This window comes from Rhinopithecus roxellana, chromosome 13 (assembly GCF_007565055.1).
Source record: "Rhinopithecus roxellana isolate Shanxi Qingling chromosome 13, ASM756505v1, whole genome shotgun sequence".
NCBI lineage: Eukaryota > Metazoa > Chordata > Mammalia > Primates > Cercopithecidae > Rhinopithecus > Rhinopithecus roxellana.
This window is the reverse complement of record NC_044561.1, coordinates 124,879,668-124,893,537: the sequence shown is the minus strand read 5'-3', so window position 1 is coordinate 124,893,537 and position 13,870 is coordinate 124,879,668. Positions and strand designations below refer to the sequence as shown.

The 13,870-nt window shown below is 47.5% G+C and overlaps 1 pseudogene; it reads left to right on the top strand.

Annotated features, from left to right (window-relative positions):
* Positions 1-1,086: 1,086 nt before the first annotated feature.
* The window catches only part of LOC115892855, a 32,771-nt pseudogene continuing 19,987 nt past the window's right edge, over positions 1,087-13,870 (top strand).

Below are 13,870 nucleotides of genomic sequence, written 5' to 3'. Positions count from 1 at the left end.
TCCACTCCCTAGGTTAGCAGTGAGCCCAAGGCTCACTGGACAGGCTGAACAGTTTTGGGGCTGGGGGTCCCAGGCAGGCACCCCAGAATGAGATTCAGAAACAGGGCCAGTGAGGACAGAAGCCAGGGCACTTTGGAAGCCCAGCTCCTTCTTCCTGCTAATGAACAGGCATCCAGAGAGCCTGTGAGCGGGGCTGTGTGCTCCAGGCCATGTTCCAGGTGTACAGAATTTCAGGCATTTAGTGAAGATCTTGCCCAATACTTTTTTGCTTCACAGGAGAGGAAGCTGAGATCCTGAAAGGTGGGGCCCGGCCAGGGGTCACTCAGCAATTTTCAGTAGCTGCTCCCTACTGGGAAACTGTGTGTCTGAGGTCGTGGCCATCTGTCCAAAGAGCTTCTTCTGACCAAAGAGCTCATTTTCCTAGGGGGACCACAGAGGAATGTATTTTATAACCTTATTTCATCATCCCAGCATCCTTGCAGGGAGGTTTATTTCCATTTTGCAAATGAGGAACCCGAGGCTCAGGGAGGTGATGTGATGTGCGCAAGGCTGGGAGAGGTGGGTGAGGACTTGACCTGTCTCCACTGGCCTCCAGACCCTGCGTTCACAGCTGCTCCCGTGTGGCATTGCAAGAATCTTTGAGCTTCTCAGGAGGGTTAATAAAGGGTGTGAGAAAGGGCAGATCTCTAGGAGGGCCGTCTTCAGAGTTTACCTCTCTGTGTTCTAGAGATAACCAACGACCGTCACGCGTCGCTTTTTGGCAGAGGAAATGAAGAATTCAAGACAGTGGGCACTGGGCACCCACAGGGTTTATTTAAGCAGCCGAGGCTCCTGCCTCAGAACCTTGGCACGGTTAGGGCCCAAATAAGGGTCTTTTACTTCTCTCTTTGAACATAGCCTTGCCTAATTTTGTTTCATTTATATTATTGTTATCACTACAGTTATTTGGGGTGGCCACCCCCATCTCACAGCTGTTCCCATCCCTCCCTGCCATAGACACAGAGGAGGGAAGGCCCAGTGGCTCCAGTGTGAGGGGAAGAGACCTGACTGCACCTGGGCTGTGTCTTCTCTGTCCACACTACACCCATGGGAAGAGGAGTCGGGGCATCCCTTGCTGGAAATACCCCAGCCCTGAAGGATGCTGGCAACACCCACCATTTAATTCAGAACAAAAAGTCCGCTCCAGGAGCCCATGAGAGCATCAAAAAGAACAAGGTGGGTGGGTTGGGGGGAAACATCGCTGAGAGGCTAACTAGGCCTGGATCCCCAGCAGATGTAGGTCCACAACCCCACCCTGACCACCGGCCGGCCCTCCTGAGTATCTGACTGCAGGACTACCTGGCATCCACTCGAAGAGACCAGCCTGGTGCATCACTCCCTGCGCTTCAACCCCTGTGGACACTCTCTCGGGAGCATTTCTAACTAGGCCTGGGCATGTGAAACAAGAGGAATCCTTTCGCAGAAGGCAGGCTGGACCTGGGAAAAAAGTTCTCCATGGATGGAGAAGTGAGGGGATAAAGGATGATGAACTTAGCTGTCTTCTTTCCTGTCCACGTCGTCTCTAGGTTCTTTGGAACCAGGGGTCATCTTTTACCTCCCACAGTAACTCATGTCTGCCTTAGACTTATTTCCAACCCCTCAAGTCCAGCTGAAGATCTTTGTAGGATCTGTACATTCATACTTTAGTATTACTGACACCCCACAAACTATAAACCATAACAAAATGCACCTGCTGCACACATCTAAAACGTTTTCTTCTTTTTGTTTTGTTTTGTTTGAGACAGAATCTCACTCTGTTGCGTAGGCTGGAGTGCAATGGTGTGATCTCAGCTCACTGCAACCTCTACCTCCTGGGTTCAAGTGATTTTCCCGCCTCAGCCTCCGGAGTAGCTGGGATTACAGGCATGCACCACCACGCCCAACTAATTTTTGTATTTTTAGTAGAGATGGGGTTTCACCATGTTGGCCAGTCTGGTCTCGAACATCTGACCTCAGGTGATCTGCCTGCCTTGGCCTCCCAAAGTGCTTGGATTACAAGCGTGAGCACCACGCCTGGCCAACATTTTCTTTGCTGTAAAATGTTTTAAAATGTATAACTGAGTTTTGCCAGCTGCATATAGTTCAATGTGTTCTTGTGATTCAAACTTTATTATGTTTTTAGGTAAAGCTATAGCAAGAATCCAAAAACATCCTATGCATCTGGAAGTTTAAAGACAAGCCTCTAAATAAGTCAGGATCAAAGAGGAAATCACAATGTAAATGGGAAAATACTTAGAACTGAAGGACAATGAAAACCCTACCTAGTTAAATGTGTGGCAGGCAGGTAAGCTTGTACCTAAGAGCAAATATATGGCCTTAAATAAACGCACACGTATAATCAGGAGGAAAGACTAAAAAATAATGAGTTAAAGGTTCAACTCAACAAATTAGAACACCAGAGTAAATCCAAAGAAAATGAAAGAGAATGATTAAAATAATAGTACAAATTGATTAGAATGCACTCAGAGTATCAACAAAACCAGAAGCTGGCTCTTTGAAAATGAAGACAAATAACTGAGACTCTGATGATATTATTTATGGAAAAAAAAGAAAATGTATACATTTTATGAATGAAAACAGAGTCACTACAGACATGGTAGAGATTAAAAAATAAAAGAACAAGCCAAGCACACTGGCACATGCCTCTAATCCCAGCTATTTGGGAGGCTGAGGCAGGAGATCACGTGAGACTAGGAGTTTGAGGCTGCAGTGAGCTGTGATCATACCACTGCACTCCAGTGTGGGTGACCGAAGGCGATCCTGTCTCTGAAAAGTAAATACATAGAGATAAGGCGAAGAGATATGGCAGAAGGCGAGAGCGTGTGTGAAGGAGGAACTGTCAAACACTTAGAAAACCATCAGATCTCCTGCGAACAGCATGGGGGAAGTCACCGCCATCATCCAATTTCCTCCTCCCCTGACACGTGGGGATTACAGGTCTCTCCCTTCACATGTGGGGATTACAATTTGAGATGAGATTTGGGTGGGGACACAAAGTCAAACCATTTCACTCCCCATCTCATTTGTTTTTATCTTGAGACTGAATGTCACTCCATCACCCAGGCTGGAGTGCAGTGGCGTGATCTTAGCTCACTACAACCTCTGCCTCCTGGGGTCAAGCAATTCTCCTGCTTCAGCCTCCCAAGTAGCTGGGATTACAGGCATATGCCACCACATCTGCCTAATTTTTGGATTTTTAGTAGAGATGGGGCTTCACCATGTTGGTCAGGCTGGTCTCCAACTTCTGGGCTCATGTGACCCACCCACCTTAGCTTCCGAAGGTGCTGGGATTACAGGTGTGAGCCACCTTACCCAGCGCCCATCGAATTTAGTGAGGCAAGATTCATCTCAGTACAATACCAGAGAGGAGACAAACACACACCATGGCCAATATTGCTTAGGAACACAGTTCAAAAATCCTACATAAAGTATCATTAAGCCAAATGGAACTCAATGTGGAGAACATATATTTTGCGTTCCCTCTGGGGAAGTCCCTGGGACAGGTGGGGCAGCAACCTGGCTGGGAGCTGGGGCTCATATTATCAGGGTGCCTGGGAGATCCAGTGGCCCAGTAGTTCAGGGGATTTGCTGCACACAGGGTGATGGAGAAAATGAGTCAACATATGGAGGATTTCTGGGATCCAAGTTTCTTACTTTCAGAGAAAAAAAAAAGTCCAATTATGGAAGGAGGAAATGCTAGAATGAATCCTGGGGAGCTTTTTGGAATGGGAAGAATTAATATGAATGTGTTTTTCCATGTAAATATATAAAACAATAGACGTAAATGTGTACACACTCACACCCATACCCCAGTAGTAATGAGCACACCTAGTAGCCAGATCTTTGTTTCTAAACACCAGAAACCAGACTTTTGGGAGGTCAAGGCGGGATAATCCCTTGAAGCTAGAAATTTGAGACCAGCCTGAGCAATGTGGCAAGACCCCATCTCTACAAGAATTTTTTTAGTTAGCTGGGCGTGGTGGTGTGTGCCTGTAGTCCTAGCTACTCAGGAGGCTTATGGAGGAGGATTGCCTGAGTCCTGGAGTTTGAAGCTGCAGTGACCGACAATTGTGCCACTGCACTCCAGTCTGAGCACAGTGAGACCTTGTCTCGAAAAAGAATAAACAAAAGTTGATCCTTCAGGCTGGGCAGAGACACTTCAGGTGACTGCAGCCCTAAGCTGCTCCTGGATTTGCGATCCACGGAAACTCTGTGGGCAATACATATGTATTGTTTTAAGCCACTAAGTTTTGGGTAATTTGTTTGCACAATAGAAAACTAATGTGCGTGGAAATACAAGTGACCAAGGAATTGCTTATTGCTTTTTTTATGGTCTTCATCTCTCCTACTGCTCATTTACCCATCATCCCCCGACTGTGGCCATCTGCACTCCAGTTGCCCTCAACCAAGCTCCACTCAAGCTCCACTGTTGAGGCTGGGTTTGTACTGTCGGAGTTCCCTTGCTGGTGGCTCTCCCCATGAGAGTCTGATTTTCCCCAAGACAGACCTTCTTCTTCCTTTTCCTTTTTATGTTGAGCAGCAGGGTCCCTAGTGTTGAGCAAAGACCTTGGTAGACCATGGGCGGTTAGAATTGTCAGTGGGAGGAGTTATACACAATCATAATTGAGGATCCAGTGATGGTTGGATTGATGCTGACTGCCAGGCACCGTGCTGAATTCTGCAAACCCTAAATTCTAGACTAGGGGTTCTCAAAGTGCACTCCCCACCCAAGCAGCATCAGTATCCCAAAATTCCTGGGCCTAACCCCAGACCTACTGAATCAGAAACTCTAAGGGTCGATCCTAGCAATCCATGGCTTAACCATTTCTCTGGGTGGTTCTGGTCCACATTTACATTTGAGAGCCACCGTTCTAGAGTTTCAGAAGACAATGAATTAGGGCAAATGGGTCAATTCCCAGCAGAGAGAAGGAATAATCTTTTCTGAGGCCCACACTGAATTCCAGCTCTTTCCTGGGCTGATGTCACCATTGTCCTTCACGGGGTGGGTCCACATTTCCAGTCGCCCACCTGGGGAGCTGGTGCAGCAGAGAATGTGCTTCAGGCTCAAATCCCAGCTTTTTTCCTGTTTTAAATTTTGACTTTATTTACTTTTATTTTTCCAAGTGGGACTTCATGTGACTTATTGGGTAGCTATTTCTTTTTTATTTTTGAGACAGAGTCTCGCTCTGTCACCCAGGCTGGAGTGCAGTGGCACGATCTCGGTTCACTGCAACCTCCGCCTCCCGGGTTCACGCCATTCTCCTGCCTCAGCCTCCCCAGTAGCTGGGACTACAGGCGCCCACCACCACACCTGTCTAATTTTTGGTATTTTTAGTAGAGACAGGGTTTCACCGTGTTAGCCAGGATAGTCTCGATCTCCTGACCTCGTGATCTGCCCGCCTCGGCCTCCCAAAGCGCTGGGATTACAGGCGTGAGCCACCGCACCCCGGCCTTATTGGGTAGCTATTTCTTTCTTCACTGATAGGAAAATAATAGCTTCTAGCATCTACCAAATCTGCATGGCTGTTTAGCTGTTCACTCCCTTGTCTACTGAATTTTTTAATTTATTTTTGAACTAGGACCCTATTATTTGTTTTCAGAAAAATCTTGTTTTCAGAATAATGTTAGAAATGAGAAACATTATTTCAAAAATGTTAGACAGCTGGGTGTGGTGGTGCCTGCCTGTAGTCCTAGCCACTTTGCAGGCTGAGACAGGAGAGTCACGTGAGCCCAGGAGTTTGAGGCTGCAGCAAGCCATGATCGCACCACTGCACTCCAGCCTGGGTAACAGAGAGAGACCTTGTCTCTACAAAAAAAAAATTAAAAAGTTGGACAACATTAAAACAACACATGGCTGGCTGCAGTGGCTCATGCTTGTAATCCCAGCACTTTGGGAGGCAGAGGTGGGTGGATCATGAGGTCGATAGATCGAGACCAGCCTGGCCAACATGGCGAAACCCTGTCTCTACTAAAAATACAAAAATTAACAGGGCATGGTGGCAGGCACCTGTAAGCCCAGCTACTTGGGAGGCTGGGGCAGGAGAATCACTTGAACCCGGGAGGCAGAGGTTGCAGTGAGCTGAGATTGTGCCACTGCACTCCAGCCTGGGTGAAAAGAGCAAGACTCCATCTCAAAAAAAAAAAAATTATAATAAAATAAATCTATAAAATACACGGTAATTTCACCCCTTCTCACCCAATCCTGGGTCCCCTGAGGCAGAGGACTGGGTTAGGATTCTTCCTAGGACGATTATGGAGCCAGTGCCCAGCCCAGGGCCAGCATTTTAAAGGCTAGGCCCAGCCTGAGGACCAACAGTGGGGAGGTTTTCAGATTGTCCCCAAGCTTCTGGGTGGTCTTGACCCTTTAGTGGAGAAGATGGGCCCTCCTGACATTTGGGAAAGCCATCTGCACCTTTTTTCCTTCACCAGCTCACTGCAAACTAAGAGCACGCTCTCAGTGGGGTTCACGCCTGCATTGCAGCGTCTGCCTTGTAGGTGCCCAGGGAGGTCCACAATCCCCAGTTTAGAAAGCAGTGTTGAGGCCAGGCGCGGTGGTGGCTCATGCCTGTAATCCCAACACTTTGGGAGGCCGAGGTGCGTGGATCACCTGAGGTCAGGAGTTCAAGACCAGCCTGACCAACATGGAGAAACTCCATCCCTACTAAAAATACAAAATTAGCCGGGCGTGGTGGGCACATGCCTGTAATCCCAGCTACTCGGGAGGCTGAGGCGGGAGAATCGCTTGAATCTGGTGGGGTGGAGGTTGTGGTGAGCCGAGATCCTGCCATTGCACTCCAGCCTGGGTAACAAGAGCGAAACTCTGTCTGAAAAAAAAGAAAAGAAAAGAAAAAGAAAGCAGCAGTGTTGATGCCCAGCCTGAAGGAGAGGCTACATCCCAATCCTAAGACAAAATAGGGAAAACCAGAGAGGAAAGTCAGGCCCGTGGGGTTTCTGCCCTTTAGGGAGTTCCCAGATCAGAGGTTGAGAACTTTTGGGGATCCAGACTCTCCCAAGGAAGAGCGGAAAATGCCGGTCCCTTCTCAGGAGAAAAAGGAACACAGGAAACCGAGGTTTTACCCACAGTCATGGCCTTATCAGATTGCTGAGGCCCATTTTCCCAGGTTCTGGGTTTAGAAATCTTCTCTAGTCCTGGGCTGCGTGGTGGCTCATGCCTGTAATCCCAGCACTTTGGGAGCCAAGATGGAGGATCGCTTGAGACCAGGAGTTCAGGACCAGCCTGGGTAGCATAGTGAGACCTCGTCTCTACAAAAAATAAAAATGAATAAGTAAATTAAAAAAAAAGAGAGACTGGGCACGGTGACTCACGCCTGTAATCCCAGCACTTGGGAGGCCGAGGCGAGTGGATCACGTGGTCAGGAGTTCAAGATCAGCCTAGCCAAGATGGTGAAACCCCGTCTCTACTAAAAATACAAAAAATTAGCCAGGCATGGTGGTGGGCACCTGTAATCCTAGCTACTCGGGAGGCTGAGGCAGAGAATTGCTTGAACCCAGGAGGCAGAGGTTGCAGTCAGCCGAGATCGCGCCACTGCACTCCAGCCTGGCGACAGAGGGAGATTCTGTCTCAAAAAAAAAAAAAAAAAAAAAAAAAAAGAGCCAGGTGTGGTGGCTCACGCCTATAATCCCAGCACTTGGGAGGCCAAGGTGGGTGGATCACCTGAGGTCAGGAGTTCGAGACCAGCCTGGCCAACATGGTGAAACTCTGTCTCTACTAATAATAAGAAAATTAGCTGGGCATGGTAGTGCACACCTGTAGTCCCAGCTACTCGGGAAGCTGAGGCAGGAGAATCGCTTGGACCCAGGAGGTGAAGGTGGCAGTAAGCTGAGATCGTGCAGTTGCACTCCAGCCTGGGCAACAGAGTGGGACTCCATCTCTAAATAAATAAATAAATAAATAAATAAATAAATAAATAAATATCTAATCTAGAGACAGGGCTTTGTGTGTGTGTGTGTGTGTGTGTGTGTGTGTGTGTGTGTGTGTGTGATAGGAGGGAGGGACATGGGCCAGGCACGATGGCTCATGCCTGTAATCCCAGCATTTTGGGAGGCCAAGGCAGGCAGATTACCTGAGGTCAGGAGTTCAAGATCAGCCTGGCCAACATGGTGAAACCCTGTCTCTACTAAAAAATTAGCTGAGTGTGGTAGCGTGCGCCTGTAATCCCAGCTACTTGGGAGGCTGGGCAGGAGAATCGCTTGAACCTGGGAAGAAGAGGTTGCAGTGTGCTGAGATGGGACCATTGCACTCCAGCCTGGGCAACAGAGCAAGGCTCTGTCTCAAAACAAAACAAAACAAAACAAAAAAAGGAGTGGGGGTGGGGGAGAGAGAGAGAGAGGCAGGCTGCTTTATAGAATCCCCTTTCTCTGTTAGGTTTTTGGAGCTCATTTTTTAATTTTATGTATGTATTTATTTATTTATTTTTGAGATCAAGTCTTGCTCTTGTTGCCCAGGCTGGAGTACGATGACACGATCTCAGCTTGCTGCAACCTCCACCTCCCAGGTTCAAGTGATTCTCCTGCTTCAGCCTCTGGAGTAGCTGGGATTACAGACGTGCGCCACCATGCCTGGCTAATTTTTTTGTAATTTTTGTAGAGATGGGGTTTTACCATGTTGGTCAAGCTGGTCTCGAACTCCTGACCTCAGGTGATTCACTCACCTCAGCCTCCCAAGTGCTGGGATTACAGGTGTGAGCCACTGTGCCCGGCCTATTTTTTATTTTATTTTATTATTTTTTTTTTTTGAGAAGGAGTTTTGTTCTTGTGGCAGGATCTCAGCTCACTGCAACCTCCGCCTCCTGGGTTCAAGTGATTCTCCTGCCTCAGCCTACTGAGTAACTGGGATTATAGGCATGCACCACCACACCCAGCCAATTTTTTGTGTTTTTGGTAGAGATGGGGTTTCATCTTGTTGGCCAGGCTGGTCTCAAACTCCTGACTTCAGGTCATCTGTCCACCTTGGCCTCCCAAAGTGCAGGGATTACAGGCATGAGCCATTGCGCCTGGCTGGTCTTGGGAGCTTATTTTCAAGCCTCTCACAAAGTCCACTCCTCCTCACTACCCCATTAACTTTCTAGTTGTGTTTGCTGCTATCTGGAGTGCCATTCCTGTCTTTCTCCTTCTCCTAGAAGTTTTATGCAATCCATAGAACAATGCAGAAGTAGCGGGGGGTTGGGGGAGGATTAGGAGGAGGAGGAGGAGGAGGAAGGGAGAATGAACTGCTCCCAGTTCTCTGGCATGTATCCTGCCCCTTGCTTCATGTTCATGAGAAACATTTTATAGCATATTTACAGCTACTTAGATGCAGATACAATGTATCCATGGAAATAATCCTTGCAGGATACACAATTTGTTGTGTAAGTTAAAGAATAAAATGTCGGAAGGATGAATTATGTGCCCAGTGACATACAGCAACAGAATAGTTGAGATTAGCCTGGTTATCCCAATCACTCCTGCTCTTTCCCAAGAAAATGAGTGAGCAATGTGCCCCAGCTCCTCCATGCCTAACCTCAGTGCTGAGATGTACTGAGCACCTACTATGTGCCAAGCACTGCACTGAGCTCTTTATCCAATTAGATCTCATTGTTTCACTGCAACAAATTGCAAGGCAGTTACTGTATCATCCTAATTCTATAAATAGAAACAGTAAAGCTCAGAGAGATACTTTAATAACTCAACCATTGTTACCCAGCCTGGGAGTGGCAGGGAAGGGATCTGAACCCAGGTAACCTAGCTTCAGAGACTGTGGGCTTCGCCACTGCTTTCTATTGGCAACCTTCAGATAGTTTCTTTCTCTTGAATATTTGGTATATTTGTTTCTATCACTGCTTCAACAAATAAGCACAAACAACACAGAGTTACTCTCTTACATTTCTAGAAGGCAGAGGTTTAAAATGGATGGGCGGGGCCGGGCGCGGTGGCTCACGTCTGTAATCCCAGCACTTTGGGAGGCCGAGGCGGGCGGATCACGAGGTCGGGAGATCGAGACCATCCTGGCTAACATGGTGAAACCCAGTATGTACTAAAATACAAAAACTTAGCTGGGCGTGGTGGCAGGCGCCTGTAGTCCCAGCTACTTGGGAGGCTGAGGCAGGGGAATCTCTTGAACCCGGGGGACGGAGTTTGCAGTGAGCCGAGATGGCACCACTGCACTCCAGCCTGGTGACAGAGCAAGACTCCATCTCAAAAAAAAAAAAAAAAAAAAAAAGGATTATATTCCTTCTGGTGGCTTTAGAGGAGGATCCATTTCCTTGCCATTTCCAGCTTTTAAAAGCTGCCTGCATTCCTTGGCTCCTGGTGGTCACCTCCATCTTTCCAGACATCACTCCAGCCTCTGTTTCCATCTTCACCTCTCCTCCTCTGACTCAGATCCTCCTGCCTCTCCGTCCTGGAAGGCCCCCTGTGATTACACTGGGCCTGCCCAGATAATCTGGGATAATCTTCCCATCTCAAGATCCTTAATTTACTCCTATCTGTAAGATCCCTTCGCCATGTTAGGTAATATATCTATAGATTGCAGGAATTTGGATGTGGACAGCTTTTGGGGGCTACTATTAGTTCTACCACATTTGGCTGTTTCTATTTTGTAGACTAATAACAAAAAACATTTTTGAATGCCTTCATAGACTTTAATTCCATTAGCTTAATTCCACCCGAAAAACCTGTCGATCAAGCAAAACTAGGTTATTTGGACTTCCTGCAGTAAAGGAGAACACCACGTCAACAGATTCAAATTAGGGAAATTAGGGAATGGTATTTACGGGTTTAAAATCGCAGCCCTGGCTGGGTGATTTTAAAGCAAGTCTTGCAAGGCAAGAAACTGGTTGGGAGTGGAGAGTTTCTGACAGACAGCTTTGGAATGGTGGGCCCAGGGTTTTGAAGTCACATCTGATGCATAATCTTATCTTCCAGAACAGGTATTTTTTTGGAGCAAGAAGTGAAGTGACTTTTGCTTGTCTTGATATTGCTTAACCCAAGGTTATGTTGGTTTTAGTCCTTGCTAATTACAATAATAGTATTTTTTTCGAGACTCAGTCTCGCTCTGTTGCCACGCTGGAGTGCAGTGGTGCGATCTTGGCTCACTGCAACCTCTGACTCCCTGGTTCAAGTGATTCTCCTGCCTCAGCCTCCGAAGTAGCTGGGATTACAGGCATATGCCACAATGCCCAGCTAATTTTTTGTATTTTTATTAGAGACAGGGTTTCACCATGTTGGCCAAGATGGTCTCTATCTCCTGACCTTGTGATGCACCCGCTTCGGCCTACCAAAATGTTGGGATTACAAGCGTGAGCCACCGCACCCGGCCATAATTTCTGTTTTTTAGAGCACCTCCTACAGGCCAGGCAACTTTGAATACATTTTGACAATTACAACAACCCTGCAAGGCAGGTATTTCAACTTAATCTCGGTATGGCACAATAACTCCCCTCTTGGATTTTGGAGTCAAAAAGTCTTGGATAAAAATCCTGGCTCCTCCACCTACTTGCCAGGTGAATGGGCAGGTTAGTTTTCTGGGTGAGTCTCCGTGTCTTCATCTGTAAAATCAGGGTAATGTTTCCCACTTCGAGTGTGTAGGAGTGTGCACACTGTGTGCCCACATGAGTAGGGGGACCATGCTTCCCTGTCGTTGTTTTTGTTTTGGTTTGCTTTGTTTAAGACAGAGTCTTGCTCTATCGCCAGGCTGGAGTGCAGTGGTGCAATCTCAGCTTGCTGCAACCTCTGCCTCCCAGGTTCAAGTGATTCTCCTGCCTCAGCCTGTCTAGTAGCTGGGATTACAGGTGCATGCCACCATGACCAGTTAATTTTTTATTTATTTAGTTTTTTTTGAGACAGAGTTTCACTCTGTTGCCAGGTTGGAGTGCAGTGGGGCGAACTTGGTTCACTGCAACCTCGGCCTCCTGAGTTCAAGTGATTCCCTGCCTCAGCCTCCTGAGTAGTCAGGATTACAGGCACATGCCACCATGCCCAGCTAATTTTTGTATTTTTAGTAGAGATGGGGTTTTACCATGTTGGCCAGGATGGTCTTGATCTCTTGACCTCATGATCTGCCTGCCTCAGCCTCCCAAAATGCTGAGATTACAGGCATGAGCCACTGCACCCGGCCAATTTTTTTTTTTTTTTTTTTTTTTTTTTTTTTTTTTTTTTTTTTTTTTAGTAGAGATGGGGTTTTACCATGTTGGCCAGGCTGGTCTTGAACTCCTGGGCTCAAGTGACCCACCTGTCTCAACCTCCCAAATTGCTGGGCTTACAGGTGTGAGCCAGTGCACCTGGCCCCCTGTCATTGTTAGTAGTGTCCTTTTTTTTGAGATAGAATCTTGCTCTGTCGCTTAGGCTAGAGTGAAGTGGTACAATCTTGTTTCACTGCAACCTCCGCTGCCCGGGGTTCCAGCGATTCTCCTGCCTCATCCTCCCGAGTAGCTGGGATAACAGACGTGTGCAACCACACCCAGCTAATTTTTGTATTTTTAGTAGAGATGGGGTTTCAGCATCTTGGCCAGGCTGGTCTTGAACTCCTGACCTCGTGATCCAACCTGCTTGGCCTCCCAAAGTGCTGGGATTACAGGCGGAAACCACCACGCCCAGCCATGTCCTTTTATTATTCTCAAAAGAGTCCCTCCTTGGATGATGAATTATATGGGCACAGTTCCAATAAGGTGAAGCTATGCTTATTACCTTTACTCAATAGGTGAAAGGGGATGGATCAGAGAGCTTAGGTGACATGCTTAGGGCTGCATGGCTAACTGGGAAGAATTCTCCAAGTTAAAGCTGCATAGGAGACCAGGTGCTACCCTTCTGCCTGGAACAACTCAACACAATGCCAGACTTTGTAACTATATATTTGTGTGATTTGTTTCTATTTTGATGTTTTGTTTTTTGTTTGTTTGTTTTGAGACGGAGTCTGGCTCTGTCGCCCAGGCTGGAGTGCAGTGGCATGATCTCGGCTCACTGCAAGCTCTGCCTCCCTGGGTTCACGCCATTCTCCTGCCTTAGCCGACTGAGTAGCTGGGACTACAGGCGCCCGCCAATTTTTCCATCTTTAGTAGAGATGGGGTTTCACCGTGTTAGCCAGGATGGTCTCGATCTCCTGACCTCGTGATCTGCCCGCCTCGGCCTCCCAAAGTGCTGGGATTACAGGCGTGAGCCACCGCGCCCAGCTTTTGATGTTTTTAATTGAGACAATCTTGTTCTGTTGCCCAGGCTGGAGCGCAGTGGCATGATCGCTTCACTGCAGCCTCAACCTCCTAGGCTCAAACAATCCTACTCCTCAAGCTTCCCAAGTAATTGGAACCACAGGCATGCATCACCATGCCCAGCTAATTTTTGTATTTTTTGTAGAGATAGGGTTTACCATGTTGCTTAGGCTGGTCTCAACTCCTGGCCTCAAGCAATCCACCCACCTCAGCCTCCCAAAGTGCTGTGATCATAGGGTTAAGCCACTGTGGCCAGTCCATTTATGTTATTTTTAAATTAAACCTGTCTTCCACCAGGTGCCGTGGCTCACAGCCTGTAATCTCAGCACTTTGGGAGGCTGAGGTGGGCGGATCACTTGAGGTCAGGAGTTCGAGCCCAGCTTGGCCAACATGTTGAAACCCCGTCTCTACTAAAAATACAAAAATTAGCTGGGCACGGTGGCATGCGCCTGTAATCCCAGCTACTTGGGAGGCTGGGGCAGGAGAATCACTTGAATCTGGGAGGCAGAGGTTGCAGTGAGCCGAGATTGTGCCTTTGCACTCCAGCCTAGGTGACAGAGTAAGACTCTGTCTCAGAAAAAGAAAAAAAAAAAAAAAAAAAAAAAAGCAAAACCAACAAACAAGCAAAC